The sequence below is a fragment of the Mustela nivalis genome (assembly GCF_964662115.1).
Source record: "Mustela nivalis genome assembly, chromosome: 3".
Lineage (NCBI taxonomy): Eukaryota > Metazoa > Chordata > Mammalia > Carnivora > Mustelidae > Mustela > Mustela nivalis.
The window spans coordinates 49929996-49953048 of NC_139022.1; the positions used below are offsets into that span (position 1 = coordinate 49929996).

The 23053-nt window shown below is 40.1% G+C and overlaps 1 long non-coding RNA gene across 1 annotated transcript in view; it reads right to left on the bottom strand.

The window, feature by feature from the left end:
- LOC309861153 overlaps positions 1-23053 on the bottom strand; it is a 292958-nt gene that overhangs the window by 70428 nt on the left and 199477 nt on the right. The window contains exon 9 of the long non-coding RNA XR_014309785.1: positions 8087-8235. This is a non-coding gene — a long non-coding RNA (uncharacterized lncRNA). The remainder of the gene's footprint in view (positions 1-8086; positions 8236-23053) is intronic.

Below are 23053 nucleotides of genomic sequence, written 5' to 3' on the forward strand. Positions count from 1 at the left end.
TCACCTTTAGAAACAGACTATCAGAGTCCTTAGTTGCAAGCACTAGGTTGTTACATATGGTCTATATATACATATATACATATATATATATATGAAATTATATTATATCAGCCTATATATAATGATAGGAACTATCTATTATATATAGAATATAGTTATAAATATAACTATAAAGAGTTTTATGGTTAGATAGATAGCTAGATAGATACGGGTAGTTAGCTGTCATTCCCAAGTCTATCAAAAGAGACGGAGAATCAGGTAGAGAGTTGCATGACCAAAGCCACAGTCATAGGCACATTCTCGAAGTGGTCCACAACTGCCCTTGCTGGCATTTCAAGCTGCACTGTAGAGAGCCAGTACTCTGAGCCAGCCCAGGTCCCACTGTCATTGTTCTGTGAGAGTCTAGGTATTGAATAGTGGCTCTCCCTGGTCTGAGGTGGAGTCTCTTGTCTCTGTTTTTCTGAAACACCAGCTCTTGAATTAAAGTCTGCAATGATTATACCTGTTTGAACCTGGACCATGTACCTTTGCATGGTGACTAAGAGCTTAGAGTCTGGAATCAACTCCTGGAGTTCAAATCTTGGCTCTTGCAATTACTTGTGTGTGACCATGAGAAATTTACTTTTTCTCTGTGTGCTTGAGCTCCTGAACTGCATCAATTTGATAATAGTGCCTACTTCACAAGATTATTGAGGATTGATTGAATTACTATATGTCAAATGCTTAGAAGTGATGATGTCTATTATCATGAGCAATTAGAGAAGGAAATATCTGGACCTTTCAGATTTTATTATGGGAGACAGGCTCAGCACCCAATCAAGACTCAAAAGATGGGGAAATTTCCAAACCACATGATGGCAGGCATAAAAGAATGACCAATGTCCATTATATAACCCGATAGACCGGTTTAAAAGATGAGCCAAGTGATGCTCTTGTGGGTCAGGGCTCTGACAGACTGAAACTCAGAGTGGGATGAAGAGCAAAGACTATGAAAAGGTCTGCTGCTTTGGGGGCTCTGGACTGGAGAAGCCCAACTGCCAGCAATCTTGTAAAGAAAGACTCTAGGGAAAAGAAAAAGTGGAGACAGAAGGAGGGATAAATGCCAAAGGCTTCCTCACTTGACAATTTTGCCATGAGCTACCCCCTGTTCCTTTTCATCTGAGATAATATGACATTCTGGAGTAGCAGTCTCCAAATATTTTTGGTCACACATCTCCTAAAGAATTTTCCCAACTATCTGCACCCACAGATTTTTAACATCTAGAATTTTTATCATAAAATTAAATAGTTAAGAAGTTTGTGATTTCTGGCATATAATATGCATGCTTTAAATTTATTTCCCTCAAAACCTTGAAGTCTTGGATTTAGCTTTTTTAATTTATAGAAATTGTCATTAGGGGAAAAATGACAAAGTTCTCAGTTTCAAATCAGTTGGGAAAAACAGATTTAATTTTTGTCAGAAAAAAAAAATCTGGCATGGTATTTGAATCAAAATGCATGTATTGGGACGCCTGGGTGGCTCAGTTGGTTGAGCGGCTGCCTTCGGCTCAGGTCATGATCCCAGCGTCCTGGGATCGAGTCCCGCATCGGGCTCCTTGCTCCGAGGGGAGCCTGCTTCTCCCTCTGACTCTTCCTTCCACTCTGTCTGCCTGTGCTCGCTCTCACTCACTCTCTCTCTGACAAATAAATAAATAAAATCTTTAAAAAAAAAAAAATGCGTGTATTAATCTGCGTTCTTTGTTAACCATCTGACTTCTGAATCTCAATCCTGAAAAAGATAATGCAAACAAGGATCCTTAAGTTTGGAACCTGATGAAATACTGTGATTCTTCCTGAAGACTTATCTAACAGAAACCCTTTCCCACCACCCACCTCACAAACACACACACACACACACACACACAATGCTCCCTATGAGTTGTGAAGTCTCCAATTGTTCCCTTCAGCACCTTGATGGTTAATCCTGACAATACATCATGGCCAAATTTAGGGTGAGTGAAGTGAAAGGAAGGTAACTGTAAAAGGGGAGATGGGAAGAGAGAACCCATAGACCACAGACACATTCTTAGGTAGACTATTTAAGAAAGAATACTTTTAGAAGTTAAAGAATGAAAGTTTATTCCTGAAACGATACCGACTTATATACTCACTGGAAAATGTTCACGTACCTCCTGGTATATGTGTGTCCCAGTTTGTTTTTTTATAAAGATTTCATTTTTTTATTTGAAAGAGAGAGAGAGAGAGAGCAAGTGAGCACATGAGAAGGGGAGGGTCAGAGGGAGAAGCAGATTCCCCACTGAGCAAGGAGCCTGATGCAGGACTCGATCCTGAGACTCAAGGATCATGACCCGAGCCAAAGGCAGTCACTTAACCAACTGAACCACCCAGGCACTCCTGTGTGTCCCACTTTAACATACATACATACAGGGGCACCTGGGTGGCTCAATGGGTGGAGCCGCTGTCTTCAGCTCAGGTCATGATCTCAGGGTGGAGTCCCGCATTGGGCTCTCTGCTGAGCAGGGAGCCTGCTTCCCTCTCTCTCTTTCTGCCTGCCTCTCCGTCTACTTGTGATCTCTCTCTGTCAAATAAATAAATAAATAAATATTTAAACACACACACACACACACACACACACACACACCCCTATCCTGGAGCAATATCTAACACGGCACTCTTTACATCATTATACATCTACTTCCCATTAGGATAAATATAATAAATGTCTATGTTTTCTGTCTAGATTTAGAGCCAAACAGGCCACTATGGTAGAGTGGTTAACACTCTTTCCCCAGTAAAAGGAAAAGGATCATTTAGTAAATGGAAATAATAGTTTAGATGATACATTGATTCCTACTGCCTTTGCAAGTAGAAATAACACCATCCCGTGCTCAACACTAAACCAATCACAGGCAAAAGGAATGGGATTGTCATGAGTGACTCATACAGATCCTGATATATTCCTGAGCTCAGGTCGGCACATCTGTCCTGAGGTACACACTGAAGCCGATGAGATTTCCCTTTACAAGGAAGAGAAGGAAAGGACTACTGGGTTGATGAACAGGTAGCTAGCTAAGAAAGCTTCAATTTTTATGGGGTCCTACGATGCCTTTGGTTCCAAATTAATCTTGGCAAAATCTTGCTCTTGTAAAATGATATGAATATTTTATAAATTGCTATGTCTTTTGGAGCAAGTATACAATCCAAAACGAGGCAAACTTTAAGAGAGTAAGGGATTTTGCCTCAGCTTTTTAAAGAAGACAGCCAATGGATTGAGGGGGGAAGGAGTTCTTAGTCCTCCACCTACCCCAATGGTCAGCCTCCGGGCCTCAGGAGCCAATACCAGCAAACCACGCCTGCAGAGGTCTGGCTTCCGGTCAAGGACCTTTCCTCACCACATGCTCTAAGGAGCTTGTGCTGACCACGCATATTTAGATGCTTTTAAGCTAGATACCCTGATTGCTGTCAAACTGATTTAAAAAAAAAAAAAAAATCTTTCTTTTTCTTAACATGTGCGTGACTGATGCAGAATTTTTTTAGGAAATAAGAAATCTGCACAGCAATGTTCACACATTTTCAGGGCTGGCAAAATCCTGAGGGAATTAATTCCGTGTACTGGAACTCCCATTACTCAATTTGTCAAGGCATTTCCTGTGTGGCAAATAACATTTTCCACCCCCAGTCATTCACTTGCTCCTTGAGTGACTGGAAACTGAAGCTTTTAGGTAGACTTCAAGCTAAATAAGTGAGTGCTCTGTGAGGGAGGGAGGGAAGGAAGGGAAGAGGAGAGAGAGGGAGGGAGGGAGAGAAAGAAGGAAGGAGGAAAAGCCTACTCCATGCAAAGAACCTAACCGAATTCCTTTGAACTAAGCAAGTTTGGCCTTCCTCTCAAAAGGGGCAGATTATTTTTGCTTTTTCCTCTCCTTTCAGTTCCCTTGAATTTGTCTCAGGCAGTTAGTTGTCCAGCAATTGTAAAACTCCATGAAATGACTAAAACAGATTAAAGCTGAGACATGACAAACTGCTGGGGAGATTCACTTTGGGGTGAGCACCTCAGAAAAGCTGAATAGCTCTGCAGGTCTCAGGAGCATGGAGGGGAGAGAGCAAGGCTGTATGCAAGGCTCTGATTTAGCAAGACTATTGAGGGGTATGAAACAGAGGGGAAATAAAATATAAGACAACCAATTCAATACTAGGCCATTTAATACACAGCTCAAGATTCCTCTTTCAATGTTAGGTTTCCATAAAGACAAATGGCAAATTTTACTCTGTTATGAACTCCAAATGAGAAGAAATGGAGCCTCCCCACAGCCCTAATGATATAATGGTCCCATTCTGAGTGGTAGATTTATTTTAATACATAACCCCTCTCTTCCAACAACACTGAATATTATTAAAGATGCGTTTTGAGATGACGTTTTCTGAAATTTTTTTTACACTTTTTACTAGGAAGAGTTTTATATAAACAACTAAGGGATTGTTTATATAAAGGGTTCCCTAGACTTGGTCTTCTGTCTAAAGCATAAACCCTTATACTCTACCAAAGAGGTGATGGTGCCCTGTACAAACGGCATGGTGACTGGAGACCATTATGGACAGAGCTGAAGGATCCACAGTAAACCACCAGCTCATTGTCAACACAGTAGTCATTTCCCACTCTTCCTTTTCAAGGGAACTCTGATCTGTTTCAGGATCACCCTGAGGGCACATACCCTGACCCCAAGTCTATGTAAATCTACCTAAGTCATTCATGGCAATCCCACTCCTTTTGCTTGTGACTGGTTCAGTCTTGAGCATATGATGCAGTTCTGATCCCCTGGCAAGACGGGAAGCCACCGAGAGATCCCAGGAAAGGTTTCTCAATGGAAAAATCGTGTCACAAGAAAGATGCAATCCATTTGTTCTTCTGGATATTGTTGTGACTGGACATGAGAGCCAGTATTTGTGCAGTCATCTGGCAACTATGTGGGGAACTAACTTGAACACAAAGCCAAGTCAGTGAGTGTGGCAAAACAGAAGATGGAAAGAACTTGGATCCTTGATGATGGCACTCATCTGCTGAACTAAATCATCTAGGCACTGCCGTGTTTTGCCCCTTCTCATGTCCTTGTTATTGAAACCTTCCGCGGTAGCTTTAACCTATGTCCACAATTCTTTCATTCTTTTCTGTATAGGAGGTGAAGCCCAAATCTACTCCCGAGTGTGAACTAGACTCAGTCACTCACTTCTAGCAAAAAGAATAAAGCAGAAGTGACATTATACAACCTCAGAGACCATATCTTGAAAGACACTGTGGCTTCCTCTTCCCTCTCCCTCCTGAATTGCTCATGGTGGGTGAAGCTAGCTATCATGCCATGAAAATACACGAGCAACCTAAGGCAAAGTACAACTGGTGAGGAACCGAGGTCACCAGCCAATAGATGGGGAGGTGCGCCATCTTGGAAGCAGAACTTCCAGCCCCAGTCAGTCCTTGGGATTTGCAGTCTCTGCCTACCTCCTGACTCCAACTCTGAGCTAGAACAATCCAGCTAAATAACCCCTGAATTCCCAAGTCACAAAAACCATGAGACATTTTTCATTTTAACCCACTACATATTAGGGAAATTGCTGCACAAAGGTAGATAGCAGAGACACTTTTTTTTTAGATTTAGTCTAACATTTTCAGACAAACATGATTGATAAAATGATAAAGTGTTCTAAAAGACTACATTCTAGAATCAGGGAGTTATAGGGTCTTCTGGTTCATTTTCCTTCTTAAAAAGACTATATAATGGTATCTGAGCTAAATAGACATCTTTTTCCCAAGGCCTTCCAAAAATGGAGCTAACAGTTGCTCCTAGGGCCTTACTTTCACAGCCATCTGGTGAGAGGCTAAAATCCCTCTGGTCATGATTAAACAATTGCATCTCGTTGTATGCTTAGAATCGAGTAGCTTTCCCAAACTGTCTTACAGGAAAAAGTCGTCTGCATCATATTAACAGATAGCCTACCAAAAAAGGAAAGGGGGGAGTAGAGATTCAAAATATACACACAGCATATTAGAGACTCTAGGGAAGTCTTTCAGCACAGAAATCTGCTTAACTTTTGTTTAACCCAGAATTTTTCAAATTTAAGATGACTAGAGACTGTCCCCTCCATGTTCCTTCCCTCCCAAGAAAAATATCTGAATTTCTTGGGACATCAATATTCCTTAGAACCCAGGGAAACATGAGTGTGGATGAGAAACAGCACATCATAATATGCTGAATGAATGTATTAACATGAATGATCAAAATAATCCGGCACTCTACTCAAAATATCATAGCCATCCTACAGAGACACAGCCACATCCACTATCTGAGTAATCCAAAGTATCTAAGTTTAGACTTGGATTTCAAGTCAGAAATGGTACAAGTCAAGAATTACTGATGCGCCATCAGTAGCAAAATAGGACTCATGCACATTTACTCAAAGATGAGTGCTTTTCTCCAGGAGGAATGGTTTCTTCTTCTCCATTAAACAAACAACAACAACAACAAAAAACACTTTTAAATTTTTTGTTTTAATATTTCAGGTGAATATTTCCTCTCACATATTTGGTATAAGGGGAAAAAACCCTCTGACAGGGAATTCTGAAATCTCTCTATCTGGTCTTTAAGACCCCAAATTAGCATACCAGTGCTAACTAAAAGTTAAATAATTCACCAAAGTTGCAGCCAACACAGCCAAGGAAGCCAAGACCTCTTGACTAGCAGTGCCAGTCCCTGGATTCTATCCTTCTGTTAAGCCCTACAATGATGTGAAGGAAACCCCACACTCATAACTAAGTAGGACGATCACACAGCAGTCAGCCCCAACCAGACAAAGGTTACATAAGGTAGATGGTTCTGCCGTGGGCTGGACCAAATCTGACATGCCCAGAATACTGCTGACTTCTTAGTATTATAACATTTTTGCCTCTTCAGATCAAACCACCAGCCACTTAAGGTTTTAGCAGAAATGGGATCTATGGGAAGAAACATATGCAAGCAGGTATGTGAGGTGCCCCACCTTCCCCCTCCAACCCCATGGTTCTATCTTTGATTCCTGCTGCTTTACTGTGCCCACTGGAAAGGAGACCGCTTTTTTAAACTCTGATTCAAGAGAAGACATGAATGCTTTTTCTTAGTTCCCTTAGTACGAATGAGATAGGCTATCATTTAGGAAAGTATTTGGTATCTAAAAAGGGATCCCCAAAGAAAATAAATCAAGTAATTGTGGAGCAATTTTTGAGTGGTCAAGTTTCAAAAGGATAGAATTCTGACACTAAAACCATGCAATGCCCCTAACAGCTGGTAAATCTATTTAGACTCCTTCCTGGTTTCTTCTATTAGCTGTCCCCTTATGTGGTTAGTCCATTACCTATAAACCTTCACTGGGAGAGAGTATTGCCATCTGGATCAAGGACAAATGACTTCATTCTTTCTCACCCACACCCATCACCCTCAACTGTCCAAGCTCCATATTTTCTCTGATAAGAGAGATTCTCATCTAAAGCTTCCCTAACTTCCCATACCCAACTAGTCTGCAAATCCATGAAGGGTATTGCTCAGTCCCAGAATTTTTAAGAGCTTAAGGGCACCTCCATCTTTCATGTTCCTTTGCTTGAGGGAAAGAAAGACATGGCGTGGTAGGCTGTACTCATAAAGAGAGCCCACAGCTACTAATCTAGAAACTAGGGAACACTTAGATGGATTCCAAAAACAGAGAGAGTCCATGAGAGGAGTCTACAGTACCAAAAAGTCCTCAGCTGCCTTCGCCGATCTTCCCCCTTCAGCCAGAGGTGAGTAGCTCCAAGACTTTTCCTTGACACTCAGGTGAAAGAAGCTGTGCTTGCAGTTCTAGGATGGGAACCAGCCCTCGCTGCCTACTGCCTTAAGCAATGAGCTGCTTAGTATCTGATTTATGTGAAACCCAATGGAGTTTTATCCCAGGTGGGACATTGTGTGAGTCATTGCAGGTGGCTGAGCAACCTGGAAACAATAAGACCATCTTGGAAGGACAGAGAACCTCCTGGAGGAATAAACAAGAACTCCCGGAAGAGAGAGGCAGTAACTTTAGCCTGACTTACCTACACAACTTTGAGAGGCTGGAGAATAGATCACCCACACGGCCAGATGCTGCTTTGCTTGTGGGAGTCACTGTCCTCGAAGAACACATTCTGGATGGAGACCCAAAGCATGGTGAGGTGGGTGGTTAGGAGGAGCATGAGAGGGCCACCTAGAAAAGAAAGAATACTTACGTAGGTATTTTGGGGGGGGGGTAGTTTTAGTAATTCTTTTTCTAGAAGAGAAATGTAGATATATGGCATTTTTTTTTCAAACTAATAATTTCCTAATATTTCTTCACTTTCTGCTTCCCTCCCTGACTCTCAGAGACACCAGGCTGTGCTCATAACCACTTGGGAGGGAGGTGACAGCAGAAAGCAGAGATTAAAAAATATTATTCCAGCCAATCCCTAAACACACCCCAAAAAAGGAACTGTTAATTAAGTATAGAAAATAGGACCTTAACAGCACCGAGATCTCCATATCCTAGTATGGTTTGTACTTAGTAGAGAGCACCAAAAGAACAAGACCATCTAAACATTGACCCACAGAGACCAAGGACTGAGACCCAGAGGGAAGGATGGGCAATCCCAGCAGGGGAAGATTCTGCCCAACTACAGCCTTACCTCCTTCTAAATTGCTGTACTTACTACATATGTACTTTGAAATGTAGCTGTAAATCTTGGGGGATGATGGAATGATGGAAGGTTAAGTTTCTGCCATCTCAGTGGAATAAAATAAAAATTAATTGAAATATGGGGGGAAAATAAGCTCACACCTGGTTTGAGATAAGATTATTCCTGCAATGATTACCTTAAAATATAGACTACAATTGTATTGTCCACCCCATATTCAAAAATTCAAAATATTCATCTTAGAATAAGAAAATATAGTCTCCTTTCTATCAGTTTAATGGTGTTTTCCAGACACATGTGACTAAGAGTCTGTATTAGTTTCCTGCAGCTATTATAACAAAGGACCTCAAACTGGGTGGTTTAAACAACAGGCATTCACTCTCTGATAGTTCTAGAGTTAGTAGTCAGAAATCAAGGCATCTTCAGGGCCATGTTCTCTCTGAAGGCTATAGGAGATAATCCTTTCTTGTCTCTTCCTATTTTCTGGAGTTTTCTGGCAATCCTTGGTGCCCCATTGCTCATAACACATCACCCTAATCCCTGCCTCATCTTTGTCTTCCACGCAGTTCTCTTCCATGTCTGTCTCTGTGCTTCTTCTCAAAAGGACACGAGTCATACCAGATGAAGGAGTGTGAGTGACCATCTTAACTAATTATATCTACAATTACCCTATTTCCAAGTAAAGTCACATTTGGAGGTTCTGGGGATGACGCGAATTTGGGGGCCCTGTTTGACCCAGTACAACAGCCATCACCATACTACCTTCATGGCTGTGTCCCCAGTGCACGACTCTATATCTCCTTAATTCCCTGCAGAGACAGCAGAGACCAAGGGACAACTTTTGACAATTTTCTACTCAAGGTGCATTAAAAAAGTCACTGACATACAGCAAAGAAAGTAAATTACAATCCTATTAGCCATGGATTCTTTCAAAGTCAGCAGCTCCAGGCCCATTCAGGCGTCTCCCTGACAAACCCATGAGCTGCTTCCATGGACAGGAACCATCTTATTCCCAACAATGGAAGAATTCTTAACTCTTTGGCTTTGGAAACTACACTTACATGAGCAATCCTCCCTGCCCTGCCCCATTCTCAGAATGCTTTCTCCTTCCCTACAGTCCCGGGTCTACTTCCTGTCATTTTCTATTCTAGGACAAATTTCTTTATCAGATAACTGGCAATAGTAATGCTCCTTCTAGAGAATAGTACCATTCACCTTCAGAGGAGAATAGTCTTATGTCGTTTTAATTATGGAAGAAAGTCTTACTATCATCCATGATGTAATTAGAGCAGAGCTTAGAAGTTACACTCCAGTACATGGAGGTTTTCAGTTTTAAAGGACACGAAAAATTAAGAAGATAACTTTATTTGGTTAACTTCACAAATCAATGTAGCCTCTAGGAGTCCAGAGGTCCTGTCCTATCTGTCTTTCTCACAAGAGTAATTCCCATAGTTAGCAGAATCCTGCATGTGATAAGTGTGTTCAACCACAATTCAGTGAGGGGATGAATCAAAGAAGACAGGTTCCTCGTTCTATCTAGAAATGTGTAAAGGGCACTTTTCAGGCTTCTCTACTTCCATCATTGTGACCGTCCGCCCCTCCGCCCATCTTACCACGTAGCTCTCCATCTGGTTTGGTGCCAGCCTCTCACCCACACCACTGTGGGCTCAATGTTCCACCAGTCTTGGGCTTCAATTCACCTGCCTGTTTCAGATTTAGGTTGACCAAGGCTGACCTCGGACTTTTGACCTGCTTTTTGACTTCATAGTCCTCCCTTTTGAAATGCTCCTTGTACTGACCTCTGCACCCATTTCTGACTACCCTGTCGTTCTGAGGTAATCTAATCTCCGTATCTATCTTCCCCTCTGCCTTTTGACTCCTCTCTGGCTCAGCTTTCCCTCAGGGTTTCCCCTGGCCTTGTGTCTATCCAGCCCTTCTTAGATTACCAGTCACCCTGGCTGTAGCCTCTGAGCTCTTGTAGTAACATGCTCCTCCCTGGCCATCCTCCCCGAGGGTGCCAGACTTTTGTCCCTCACTGTCTGCCTCACTGGATGCTCCACTTCTTCGTCCATAGTCCTCGCCTGTGATACGAAGACCTCCACCAACAGATCGTTATATCCTCTCCCAGTTCTCCTACTGCTGCACAAGAGGGTAATCATATGGGCCATCAGATTACTGAACACTACTGCATAAGTATTTTATGAACCCAAACTATCCAAAGCTACACAGTGAGACATTATTGCCTGTAACTGCATCTGATTTTTGCCTTATTTTATAGATTGCACAGCTTTTAGTTCAATTTAAAAAATTAATCTTAGCATCCGGACAAGTGAAATTTGAACTTAAAATTTTTCAAAGTTCACTTCCTCCTTGAGAAAGAACAGTCTAAGAACATTGGTTCTGTAAGAAGACGGCCTTGTTGGAGTCTTAGATCTGCCACTTAACTCTATGTATGTCTTCTAGAGAAAATTACCTAACCTAGGCCTCATTTTTTTCATGCACCAATTCGGAAGGATACTATTTCTAACCTCAAAGGCCTATGGTAAGGATGAAATGCCTTCAAACATGTAAAGGGCTCAGTACAGAACTTAGAGCATCAAAAGCCTTCCAGGAATACTCGCTACCATTATTGTGGCTTCTGACTCCGTCTACCGCAGTCAGCATCCCGCAGATCATACTCTCAGAACCTTCAGACAAAACAATTAAGAAAGATGATGGCATCTCTGTAACAATTATAAAGAAACAGAGTCCTTGCTGGGGGGGAGAAAGAGAGGAGCCCCACTGTTAATGCCTTATAATAGCTGGAAAAGCAGTTTGGATTTGTACATCCCTAGAGAGGCTCTGATCTTACTATTTTACTCATAATCTAACTAAGAGACACTCCCAGATTTTTATTTTTGTCAACAGTACCTAGAAACCACCCCCCCTCTCCTTGCAACTACTTTTATTCCTGACAAAGAGACCACGGATCTTGGTCTCAGTGCAGAATACCACCTAGCAAACAAACCAAGTTCCTCACCAAGACCGAGGACTTCTCAGAGTACAACTTTGACACATTCAGTAGGTCAAAGGGGGCAGAGACTCTGGCCTTGTTCCCTTTGGAATGATGGGGGGAAATGTGAGAAGCTCCCATTTCTTATGCAGACATGGACGTCATAACCAAAGTACCAATTTCCTTTTAAAGGTATTTTACAACAATCAGCATTTTCCTCAGATATTACAGTCAATCCTCATTATTTGTGGATTTGCCTACTTGCTAAAATTTATTTGTAGGCCCCAAGTCAATACCCGCAGCACTTTTGTGGTCATTAGTGAGGATGCACAGAGTGCAAAAAATTTGGGTTGCCCCATGTGCAAGTTTCCAGCTGAGGTCAAACCAGGCAATGTTCTACCTTCTGTTTCAGTTCTCACACTATAAGGAAGAAACCTTTTCATGATCTATTTAGTGTACTTTTTCACAGTTTTGTGTTTTTTGTTGATGATTTTGCTGTTTAAAAGGGCCCCAAGAGTAGTGTCAAAATGCTGTCTAGTGTTTCTGGGTGCGAGTAGGCTGTGATGTGCTTTACAGAGAAAATAAATGTGTTAGATAAGCTTCTCTCAGGCAGAAGTTAGAGTGTTATTGGCCATGAGTTCGAAGTTACTGAATCAACAGTTTATTAAATAAGATGTCTTTATACAGAAGTATACATAAAACAAGGCTATCTACTGATCAGTTGATAAAATGCTGTGACCAGCGGTTTGCAGGAACCTAACCATCTATTTTCCTTCAGGGCAATGGTTCGTTATTCACTAATTCAGTGGATGCGACAACTTTATAAAAACACAAATACGACGTGTACAACACAGAATACAATGGCAACCGTGGAAGTCAACCATATATCCAAGTCCAAATTCATTCATTCCAAGAATTTCCATTGCACACCGCTCTGCAAGCACAGTATACTAGTTTTTCATAATGAAGTTGTTCCACCAAAGGAAATCTACTTTTTACACAAATTGAAAAATTGATTTCAGGCATCCAGCCTTTTGCGATAAAGCTGTCTAATACACCCTCACCTGGAAGAGGACTGTGAGATACCAAAACCAGAATTAATTAAAGGATGGGGACCAAATTAAAAATAAAACAAACAAACAAAAAAGTTGAAATACTGTTCCCTCCCTGTTCCACTTCCTGATTTGAATGTCATACTCTCCAGCCCCTCAGCCTCCCCAGGTAGCTGCCATCCTCTCCCTGCTTAGGAAGCTGGGGCAGGCATGAGGGTCTATATATAGATCATAGAGCATCTCTTTGTGTATCTCCCCATGTTCTAGGTTTAGAAGAAGAGAACTCAGAAGACCTATAGCTCCCTTCCCTTACAACTTACAGAAGCCTTGGAGGGAAGAACAAATACAAGGATGACTCTCCCTATCACCCACCATCAGCAACTCCATCACAGGATGGGCCCTGGCTCTGAGAGAGAGAGAAAAGGCAAATGGCCTAGTGCAAAGATTGGGAGTACTTAAGACCACCTTGACTTTTGATACCTTGTGCAAGTTAGGGGGTGGGGTTGAGGGAGGGGGTCCTGAAGACCATCTCCAGCACCAACTTCCAGTTTGCATTTCCCCAAGACTAACCTCAGGTTCAGTACTTTGCTAGAAGACTCCAAGAACACAGCAAGACCATTATACTTGTGTTTATAGTTTATTCTAGTGAAAGGCTATATGTCAACAAGTGGCCCAGGAGAGAGGTAGACAGGGCAGTGGTCAAGAGTTCCAGGCACGAGTTCCCACGTTGTCCTCTCCCAGTGGAGTTGTGAAGATAGTGCCTATTTCTCCCAGCAATCGCATCTGATGACATAGAGAGCATGGAGAATCACCAGCCAGGGAAGCTCACCCAATGTACACCACCATGTACATTTATGTTTTATGAAATGAGGCTTTTGTGGGGAGATAAGGAACAAATGGATCTTGCCTCAAGGTTGCTGCTGGGGAAAACCGGAATTATTATGGGATCCTGGCAACCTCTGGGTTACAAGCAAATAAATAAAAACTGCCCTTTTCCAAAGCAACTGCAAATTGTGGAGGACAAAAATCATCTGGGAATTATCAGGCTTGTTTTCTGGTTGTTTAATTACCTGGTTATAATCAAGAGTTTAATACCTGGAGTGAAAGCTCAAAATCATACCTTTTTCTACTAGTTTGCTAGGGCTCTTTTATGTAACACAGCACCACAGAGTGGGTGACTTAAGCAACAGAAATTTATTTCCTCACAATTCTGGAGGCCCAAAGTCCAAGATTAAGGTGTCAGCAGGGTTGGTCTCTTCTGAGGCCTCTCTCCTTAACTTGCAGATGGTGACCTTCTCCCTGTGCCTTCACATGGTCTTCCCTCTATGTCTGTGTCCTAATATCCTTTTCTCATAAGGACACCAGTCACGTTGGATTGAGGCCCACTGTAATGACCTCATTTTAAATTAATTACCTCTTTAAAGACCCACTCTCCAAATACAGTCACCCTCTGATGTATTGGGGGCTAGGATTTCAGCATCTGAATTTGGTGGTGGAGGATACTATTCAGACCATAACACTTTTTGCAATTAATGAATATAAAGCTGGTATTAGAATTTTATGATAAGACATCTAGGAATGGGATTAACAGCTAAAAGCCTTAGTGATTCTGACCTGGAGCATGGGATACATGTCTCAAAAGGAATTTAAGAGGTTGACCTAAGAGAATACAACCAATGGAAAGTAAATCTTTAAATTCTGTTATTCTCTACATAGATTCTATCCTACTTAGTTATATCTTCCTTCCTAAACACATTTAACTTTTACATGAACTCAGTAATATGCTCCCTACTGATTAAGATCCACCATGTATAGGATTTGACTCTTGGTACATGCAGTCCAACATTTTGTAGACTAACAAAACTAATTTTTCTCTTGTTTTGTCTTCATGTTAAGAGTACCTGTCTCACAAACCATAAAAGACTTTTAATCTCACAAAATAAAATGAAGGTTGTCCGGGGGAGGGGGACCCGGAGAGGGTGGTGGGGTTATGGACATTGGGAAGGGTATGGGCTATGGTGAGTGCTGTGAAGTGTGTAAGCCTGGAGATTCACAGACCTGTACCCCTGGGGCTAATAATACATTATATGTTTATAATTTTTTTTAATTATAAAAATAAAAGTACCTGTCTCAGGGATCAATTCCAAAAGGCATTATCATATTCTCATAAAAATCATTTTATTAACCTAGCCTCACTACAGACATTTTCTTTATTTTCTTATGGTAATCATCTAAGGAAAAACTGCCAGTATTGACAGTTATTTGTTAATAACATTTTAATTCTGATGCTTACCCTAAAATGTTTAATATCATTTAATATTTTTTTTATTGAGGATGACATCAGATAACACTAAAATAAAAATGATTCATACTTGCTTCAATTGTGGGCACTCTGAGTTTTCTCACTTAAAAAAAGTCTCATGAGATTTGCATTCCCATCTGATAAGTGAGAGTCATGATCACATGTGATGGAGTTATTACTCAGATCCCTGATGCTGGTTAAAAACAGTCTCTAAAATAAGCTCTGTTGCTTTTCCTGGTATCTTGGCTGCATTGTACTACATCTGCAACTCTGCAGGTGCCTTTTATTCACGGCAGAGCTGTCCGTGCTATCAAGTAACAGCAAGTAAGCATGTTCCACTTTCTGTACAGCTTTGACAACTGGTTCCCCTTTTCCATCTCCATTCTGTCCCCTGGTGAATTCAATACCACATTAATAAAGCACCCTACAATTGCTCACTCTTCAACAATAATCCCAGCTAACAGCTGTGACTATATACTAGGATTCAGTTATGCTTCTTTTTGTGAATACATTCTGCTGCCTAAAACATTCTCTTCCAGTCCACAACATCAAAGATCACTTTGATTAGGAGGATTTCCAAATTGGTATTTTCAGCAATGATGTCTATGAATTCCAAACCTGTTTCTTCAAGCCCATACTCAGATTCAGCAAGAACAAAGCTCAGCTTTCAAGGAGTTCACCTCCCCTGCCATTTCTCTATTTAACAATAACCCTTTTTGCATCGAAGTCCTGGACTTTACGTATGCAAACTTCAGAATCATCTTCAACTCTCCTTTATCCCTCTTACTTGATTAGTTAGCAGTTTCCACCCATGTTTCTCTTAAAGATTTTTATTATTACTTGTATCTATCCCTATATCTCTATTCCAATAGACCGACACTCCAAAACAAGAACTCTTCCTTGTAAGTTTGGACTCTTGGTCTATCTGACTCTTCACTCATCAATGTTTACTGTTCACTTCTACCAGAGTAATTATCTTAATGAACAGCCCTTATCATGTTGTTTATTTCCAAAATAAGACTTTAGGGTATATATGGTCAAGTCCAACATTTATCCCAGTTTTCAATGCCTTGTATGACCTGATCCTATTTGCTGTCCTTTCTTTTGAGGACCTTTTAAGAAAGGGGAAAAGGAAGAGAAAAAAGGATAAAAAAGAAAGGGAAAGAAAATGGGAAAAGAAAGGTAGAAGAAGAGAGAAAAATGGAAAAGAAGAAGAAGAGTATTTTTGTTGGAAATGACAGACACCAACCTCAAAATAAATGAACAAAAATGAAATTGTTGACACATACAACTAGGAATTTAAGAGCTGAATTTGGCTTTGGAATAGTTGGATCCAGGGTCTTACATGATATCATAAGGACACTGTGTTTCTATTTCCCAGCCCTGTTTTCCTCAGTATCTGCTTTATTGTCAGTCGGGGTTTCTGTAAAAAGATGGAAAAAAATCCAAACTGGTTTAGCAAGCCCATTTAGATAGCATTAGCTTCCTTTGGATCCTGTGACTAACTCTGAACCAATCACTACCACTGAGGACAAGTGGTATGGTCATTAATCTGATTTGAAATGTATCCCCATCTCTGGAGTTTGCAAGTGTGAGCCCCACCTGAACCAAATGGACTGAGAGTGGAGGAGAGGGAACTTTCCTAAGAGACTGTGATGTAACATAACATGCACTTATGTAAGAACTAAATTTCTAAGAGTTAGTAAGGAGAATAACTATCCCATCTTCACTTGCCAATTCTACTAATCATCCACTGGAGAACTTGTCAACTTAATTCGATTTCTTTTGTGCTGTAGTTTCTTTCATGACAAAATAGGCATAGAATTTATGCCACCAGCTGCTGCCCCCCCCCCAAAAACAAGATCCTCAAGTGAACCTTGACAAAGTACTGCCAACATCACAAATGACAAGTGTTTATGGAGGGATGTATGGGTCTTACACTGAAGTTCTTCACAATGTTAAGGTATGCATGTGTAGAACTATGGATTTTAAAGCATTTTCATGTTGTCTTCTTTTCCCCTTTTTTGGTGGGAGGGGTTTCTACTTGTTTATTTATTAAACCTACATCTAATGAAAGAAAGAGGTTAGTTGAAATTTGGTATAAGCACAATGAATTTTCCACAAGAAATCTATAGAGCTTTTCCAATTGCTTGTACTTGTGAATTTTATTTTTGTTTTTGACAGGTTTATTTAGGTCTAGAACAATCCTGCAATTTGTACAGAAACATGAAAGACCACAAAGAGCCAAAGCAATCTTGAAAAAGAAAAGCAAAGGGGTGCCTTGGTGGTTCAATTGGTTAAGCATCTGTTTTCAGGTCAGGTCATGATCCCAGGGTCCTGGGACTGAGCCCCACATCAGGCTCCCTGCTCAGTGGGGAGTCAGCTTCTCCCTCTGCCTGCCACTCTTCCAGCTTGTGCTTGTGCGTGCTCTCTCTCTCTCTCTCTTTCTCTCTCTCTCTCTCTCTCTCTCTCTCTCACACACACACACACACACACACAAATAAATAAAAGCTTTTTTAAAAAGAAAAGAAGAGCCAGATGGATCATAATTCTGGACTTCAGGCTCTATTACAAAGCTGTAGTCATCAAGACAGTATGGTACTGGCACAAAAACAGACACATGGATCAATAGAACAGAATGGAAAACCCAGAAATAAACTCACAACTCTTTGATCAATTAATCTTTGACAAAGGAGGAAAGAATACCCATGGAAAAAAGACAAGCTCTTCAACAAGTGATATTGGGAAAAGTGGACAACAACAAACAGAAGACTGAAACTGGACCACTTTCTTACACCACACACACAACTTAATTCAAAATGGATTAAAGACCTAAATCTGAGACCTGAAACCATAAAAATCCTAGAAAAGAACATAGGCAGTCACCTCTTTGACATCGGCCTTAGCAACTTTCTACTGAATATGTCTTCTGCAGCAAGGGATACAAAAGCAAAAATGAACTTTTGGGACATTAGATAAAGGGTTAAAACAGATAAAGGGTTAATATCCAAAATAAATAAAGAACTTGTCAAACTCAACACCCAGGGCGCCTGGGTGGCTCAGTGGGTTAAGCCGCTGCCTTCGGCTCAGGTCATGATCTCAGGGTCCTGGGATCGAGCCCCACATCAGGCTCTCTGCTTAGCGGGGAGCCTGCTTCCTCCTCTCTCTCTGCCTGCTTCTCTGCCTACTTGTGATCTCTGTCTGTCAAATAAATAAATAAAATCTTTAAAAAAAAAAAAAAAAAACAAACTCAACACCCAAAAACCAAATAATGCAGTTGAAAAATGGGCAGAAGACATGAATAGACATTTTTCCAAAGAAGACATACAGATGGCCAACAGACACATGAAAAGACACTCCACATCACTCATCCCTCAGGGAAACACAAATGTAAACTACAATGAGTTATCCCCTTCCAGTTGTCAGAATGGCTAAAATCAACAACACAAGAGACAACAGGTTTTGGTGAGGATGTGGAAAAAGGGGAACCCTTTTGTACTATCGATGGAAATGTAAACTGGGACAACCACTCTAGAAAACAGTACGGAGGTTCCTCAGAAAGTTAAAAATAGAACTACCCTCCAATCTAGAAATTGTGCTACTAGGTATTTACCCAAAAGATACAAAAATACTGATTCAAAGGGATATACATGCCCCAGTATTTATAGCACCATCATCGACAACAGCCAAATCATATTAAGTCTTGTGTGATCTGAATAACACCACCGTGAAATAGTTTTTTTGTTTGTTTTACACACAATGCATTCATTTCTCAGGTCATAGTAAAAGAGAGTCCCCTGAAATCTTCTCAGTTGTCATGTGGAATTGGTCATTCCTCTCCCTCCACTCCTCCTATTCTCATTCTTTCCAGAAAAGTCCCCTGTGAAGAAAGCATACAGAGGTGCCTCAGCACCACCTGTCGAGCTCTTTTTTTTTTTTTTTAAGGGGCTGACAAGTATCCAGAGGACAGTGTATTTCCTCTTTACTCCTCTTCCCAACTAAAAATAAATTCCCATTAACCCTACTTCCACCCAAAGAGTAGCCCCAATTTCCTCCAAAATTATTTCTGCTCCTCCTTCCAATCACACATCCTCTAGAGTTGGTGTGGTCAACCAACTGGGAAGCCAAAATCAAACCCAACCAACCGAGAAACACATAAAATTTCTCGTAACGAAGAAAAACAAGAAAATGCTAATCTCCACACTATTACTCCAGCTATTTTTCTACGACATAATTTAGTGAATAAACTTTAATTCTCCTATGGCAGTGGCACATAGGAAAGCACAATTTACAGTTTAAATGTTCCCAACAAGCATAACCTTGGCATTTTAAAAAGTATAAATTCAAAGAAATAATGTAAAATATGGAAGTCCCTGTTTTTGTATTTCTTCCTACAAAATACTTCATAGTTATTTGCATACAGTGGCCACTTTAAAAATCTTTCTTAACATTAATTGAAATATTGTCTTTGGAAATCTAAAATGCCAAATTTGCTTGAGGAAAAACTTCTTTAATTCAGATCTCATTAATTCACATTCTGTGCTCTTTCAATTAAGAACTGAACTGAATTGTCTACCCTAGTATTATTAATAAGAAATGTGACATTACAATTATATAATGTAATCATAATAGATATTAATTGAGTGTTGACTGGCAGTGCAAGGAATTACACTGTTTTATATTATCTTATTAAATCCTTACAACAAATCTATGAAGTAATTATTATAATGTGTTCTGATGCAAAAACTGAGTCTCAGAGGGAAACCACCAACATGGTATCTATAGAGGTTAGAACCAAGCTACAAACATTAGGCTCTTAATCAATACATTATACTCTTTCTCCTTCTAAGAGATGACCACATCTTGGAATAGTGCGTTAATGTGGTAATTTTTCTTTTTTTTTAATATTTTATTTATTTATTTGACAGAGAGAGATCACAAGTAGATGGAGAGGCAGGCAGAGAGAGAGAGAGAGGGAAGCAGGCTCCCCGCTGAGCAGAGAACCGAATGCGGGACTCAATCCCAGGACCCCGAGATCATGACCCGAGCCGAAGGCAGTGGCTTAACCCACTGAGCCACTCAGGCGCCCCGGGAATTTTTCTTTTTTATACATACTTTAATGTAAGGCATCTCAGCAAGCATTATTTTGATAACATTTTAGTTATCATGTATGTCTGAAAGTGAATAAACACATTTCTTTCTTGATATCTTTTAAATATGTCTTCTTATGAGTTGCTGAGAATTTTCTAGACCCCTTTACTCAATTACCAGTTCATATGTTTACACTCTATATCACAGACTGATGACCCTCATTCTCATTACTCATAATTTCTAATTCAGTATTTGCTGCCATTTCAGTTTTTAAGAGCCCTGTTAAATTCTTTGAATATCAAAGTTAAATTTGCTGGAAAACACAGTTGTTGTTAGTCCCAGATTTTAATAATGAAGATAAATTGCCATTGAGAGAAGTAGGAAACTAATCTTCCCTATAAATCCAGAAATATTGAATTTCCCACAAAAGCCTTACTCTAATAATCTCATCTTTCCTGTAATGATATTTCCCCAGTGGGAAGTTCAGGTCAATGTGTTCCACAGTTTTTGGACAAGTTTGTATTTTGGATCAGAAATATATGGCAGTGGACAGCTGTGGAGAAAATAGAATGCAGTGTGCTGGATAAACACTGGCCGATTCACACTGAAATTAATTCTCACTATTTTTAGCAGAACAACCATACAAAATATATGCTTCCAGTCTTTGTTGTAACTCAACCCTGCTCGTATAGGTTACATCAGAGATGCCCTGGTGATATTTACTTCTATGTCAACAATCAGTGGGCTAGAATCTGTCCTGGATTTTTCCATTCTATCAAGTTCAAAGACCCTTTGTCTTGTGTGCCCAGCAGAAACAAAAACAAGAGTCCTTCCCAGACAGCTGTGCCTAAGGGCCATGCAAAAGTGAGGGGTAGTCCAAGGCATGGCTTCATGGAAAAAATTCCTAAATAATAAAACAAATCCAACAACTTCTCTCTCCTGCCCTGTCAGTCTGTCACCTTTCCCAAGGAGGGAACAGCTCACTGTAAGTGGACAATATGTTCCCAGCTGTGGCTGACTCATATCATGACTACGAATCCAAATCAGCATCTTTCCAGTGTGGGAAAAATCTGAACTTAATCAATTCCCCATGTAGAAGGCATTTCCAATTTGTCTCATCCTCTCTGGAGGACAAGCAAGTCACCTGACTTGGAGGACTTGATGACCTAAACTCTTCTAGCTAAGATGTGAAATAAAGGGCAAAGACTGTTGGTGAATCTCTTACTACAATGTTCAAAGAGGAAAAAAAAAAAAAAAAAGAACAAAAAACAAAGAACAACAATGAAACTATGGAATCTAGACAAGAAAACTGAAGTCATGGTAAAGTACCTAAAGATGGATAAATGAAAAACAAAATGCTAAAATCCCTGTTTCTTCTCAACCAGCAATTTTCCATAGCAACCTGTTCCAATTACAAATCAGAGTGTCGCTGAACAACCAATGCTACTGAAAGCATTTCATTGTCCCACACAAATGTTTTTATGCTTAAAACGTGCTATCGAACAGACCCCATGGATGGAATATGTGGGCCACACTATTGAAGGAGACAGTAAGATACATGGTAATTGCGGCCACCTATCAACAATGGGTCAGAAGCTGCAGTCCAATGTAAAAGCATTTGAAATTAAAAACCCTGGAAATTTTTTCAGTCATAAAATATTTGAGACCTCCAAAAAAGTCTAGAATATAGTATAATGTCCACTCATTTATGCATTTGTGAGCTTAAGAAATAAAACATAAAATGGCAATTTAAGTCTCCAATGTGTCCTTCTCTGGCAGCACTACCTTACCCTCCACATAACTTATCATTACCCTTAACTTGGTGTTTGTCGTTCTCAAAGATGTCTTTATATTTTTACTATGTGTATGTATTTCAAAACAGTATTTAATTGCTTTGTATGTTTAAAACTTTATTATGTTCAATTAGCCAACATATAGTACATCATTAGTTTTTGATGTAGTGTTCAATTCCTTAGTTGCATAGAACACACATTGCTCATCACCACATGTGCCCTCCTTAAAACCCATCACCCTGTTACCCCCAACGCACCACCCTCCAGCAAACCTCAGTTTGGTTCCCAGAGTCCAGAGTTTCTTATGGTTTGTCTCCCTCTCTGATTTCTTCCCATTCAGTTTTCCCTCCCTTTCCCTGTAGTCAAATTATGTAATCCTGTCTGCATCTTTCTTGTTTAAACATTATGTGAGATTTATCCACAATGATATAGTTTTCTTGTTCACTTTTTTATGTTAAGCATTTTATGGCACATGTATATAACAACTTATTTGTTCATTTTTCTAGTGATGAACTTTAGGTTGTTTCTAATTTTTTTTTTTATTACCAGCAATGATGTTATGAACATTCTTGGACATTTATCTTTATGTATGTTTGTTTCTTAAGGACTAGAGTCAGAAACCATGCCCGTGGGCCAGATCCAGCCTGCCACCTGTTTTTGTCAATAAAGTTATTGGAATAAAGCCATGCTCTTTTGTTTAAGTATTATCTGTGTGTACATTCACACTACAGTGGTGGAGTTGAGGAGTTGTGACAGAATGTATGGTTTGCAAAGCTGAAGCTATTTATTATCTGGTCTTTTACAGAAAAAGTTTGCCCACCCTGACTTCACGGTATAAACTTAGAAGTGATGTGTTTGGGTCAAAGGCTACATGAGTATTCAATTTTACCAAATGTTGTTAAATGCTCTCCAACGCAATGTACCAATTTACCCTCTCCCCAATCTCACGGCTCCTCATCTTCACCAATACCTGAAATATCAAAAATTTTCAAGTTGTGTCCATTTACTTTCTGGTTCCACTTCAAATAACCTGAAGTTGTTAGAATGGGTCATACCTATTTGCGTATACATCTTTTATTTATTTATTTTTTAAGATTTTATTTATTTGACAGACAGAGATCACAA